Source organism: Leuresthes tenuis, unplaced genomic scaffold, assembly GCF_036924035.1.
Source record: "Leuresthes tenuis unplaced genomic scaffold, fLeuTen1.0.hap1 SCAF_2, whole genome shotgun sequence".
In the NCBI taxonomy this organism is placed as follows: Eukaryota; Metazoa; Chordata; class Actinopteri; order Atheriniformes; family Atherinopsidae; genus Leuresthes; species Leuresthes tenuis.
The window spans coordinates 29,439,753-29,442,192 of NW_027325356.1; the positions used below are offsets into that span (position 1 = coordinate 29,439,753).

General features: G+C 45.2%; 2 non-coding genes across 2 annotated transcripts; both read right to left on the bottom strand.

The window, feature by feature from the left end:
- Positions 1–488: 488 nt before the first annotated feature.
- On the bottom strand, positions 489–601 carry LOC140302621 (U5 spliceosomal RNA). The gene has a single exon (XR_011915074.1). It is a non-coding gene; the product is annotated as a U5 spliceosomal RNA (small nuclear RNA).
- Positions 602–1,012: 411 nt separating this feature from the next.
- LOC140302527 (U2 spliceosomal RNA) lies at positions 1,013–1,195 on the bottom strand. Its single transcript, XR_011914990.1, has one exon. It is a non-coding gene; the product is annotated as a U2 spliceosomal RNA (small nuclear RNA).
- Between the last annotated feature and the right edge of the window lie 1,245 nt (positions 1,196–2,440).

Consider the following 2,440-nt stretch of genomic DNA (forward strand, 5'->3'; position numbering starts at 1 on the left):
TATGGACCTCAAGAAACTTGCTGGTAAGAAGGCACAAGCAGATTCCCCCCGTGGCTGTGATCCAGATGGCAGTAGCAACAGCCCAAGAGGCTGCAGGCCAAGGACGCAGCCACAAAGAAGCATCGCCTCTGTGCTCACTCGGACGAAGGAGCCGGAGTCACACGAAAAAAAGGTCCAAGCAATAGCAGAAGGCAGAGAAGCAATAACTGTCCACTGGTTCACGTCCGAGGGCCCTTCCTGGCACAATGCGCACTTGTAGCGGTGTTCTTTTTATGGCCATAGGTGGCCAGAGTGTCACTTTGCACCTTCGCCCACCCGCTACACTGAGCACTCTTCAGCCCTTAAATGGCATAACTTTGCACTCCCGCACGCTCCAGCGAGCACCATTCAAGCAACATCGGCACAGTCGCAACAAGTAAGGCAACTCTACTCAGAGAAGTCACTCTGTACAGTAACAAGATTTCTTTTTCACAGACAGAAAGGGCTTCACCCGCAAAGGTAAAGCCTGCCAAAATTAGAAACAACTCATTAGTGCTGCTCTCCACGGAAGTGTTTAGTAAAAGGCGAAAGACTTGTACGTTATGAAGAGAAACCAGAGTACGATTATCCATCACTGCGGGAGCAGGGCATCAGGCTAGTTGGCATAGCCACCTTCCCCATGGTGAGCTTTGCTTGGTTGAGACGCTTGCTCCCCCCCCTTGCTCCTCGGCTGACCAAGTAGGAACAATCGGGCCCTATTCGATGGCTGCCTTGTCTTTTACTCTGTGCAAAAGACAAGGCAGCCACAAACACCACGGGAACACCGTATTGAGGCTTTGTTCTGACCGCTCATTCGGTGTCGCGTTTCTTTCAAGCAATTCTCCCGGTTAGCCCGCAATCGGCTCGCTCCCAGAGTCGTGTTAAAGTCCACTTCGCTTTCACTCTCTTTTCTCAGCAGATTAAAAGAAAGTTTCATCTTGGGCTCCCTGAAACTTCCATCCTGCACCGCTGTTTGCTTTTGCACAAGAGCAGAGAAGAGCGCACCGTTCCCAGTGGCACTGCAGTACCGGGTCGATGCTTGGAGTGAACGGAGCAAGCTCCTTTTTCAACTCCTATTGCTAAAAATCCATTTAATATGTAGTCCTCGTATAGAGGACATATCAGATATTAAACTGAGTCTTTATGGTGTTATTTCACCCATTAACACTTAAGGTACCTCATACAGTGGCTGTGATATGGTTACTTAACAAAATATCTTTACCAGACATCTCTCCTACATAACTGTTCTTCTTTCACAGCCACACCTTGTTGTCGAGAGATGTGCTACACTTAATCCATCCACACTGCTACCTACCCCACAGATGGAAAGCCTCATGATTGCATGTCAGAAATAACCATCAGTGTTTTACCCAGGCCAGACTTAACTGATACAACGTTGTACTTTGTAGAATGAGAAAAAACTTCTTCAGCAATAAGCATCTCTCGACATATGACGAAATACAGATTTTGCTATAAAATTAATTCCTTCTATCAGCCTGACTTAAAACCGTTTGTCCTCCTTATTTATCCACTTCAAATCGAGTTTGAACAATTAAAAAAATTTTGTAGTTTGAGAAAGAACAACTTAATCTTCAGCAATCAGTATAAAAAGAAGGTAAGAAAAGGTGCAAATGCCAACCATACATCACTAAAAGGTGGAGCGGAAGTATTCGGCTGCAAGTAGGTGTGAATGTCCGACCATAATTTGTAAAAAGCTGATGAGAAAGGGTGAGAATGCCCGACTATACACCATGAAATGCGGAAGCGGAGGTGTTCGGCTGCAAGAAGGTGTGAACGCCCGACCAAAGTTTCTAAAAAGTAGTTAAGAAAAGGTTCGAATAACCATCCAAACATAATCATAAGCGGGAGCAGAGCTGTTCGACTGTAAGTAGGTGTGAATGTCAGATCATAATTTGCAAAAAGCTGATGAGAAAGGGTGAGAATGCCCGACTATACACCATCAAATGCGGGAGCGGAGTTGTTCGGCTGTGAGTAGGTGTGAATCTCTGACCATAATTGCTGAAAAATGTATTATAAAAGGTAAGAATGCCGGTCGATACATCATCAAAAGCGGGAGAGGTGGTGTTCGGCTGCAAGTAGGTGGGAATGTCCAGCCATAATTACTCAAAAATGGGTAAGAAAAGGTAGTATTGCCAGACCATACATGATCAAAACAGGGAGCGGAGGTGGTTCAGCTGCAAAAAGGTGTGAATGTTCGACTAAAGTTTGTAAAAAGCGGGTAAGATAAGGTGCGAATGCCCGACAATGTATGATCAAAAGAGGGAGTGGAGGTGTTCAGCTGCAAGAAGGTCTGAATGTCCTTCAATAATTGCTAGAGAAAATTAAAGAAATTTTTCGAAAATCAAACCGCACATGATCATAAGCATTAGTGGAGGTGTTCAGCTGCAAGAAGGTTTGAATG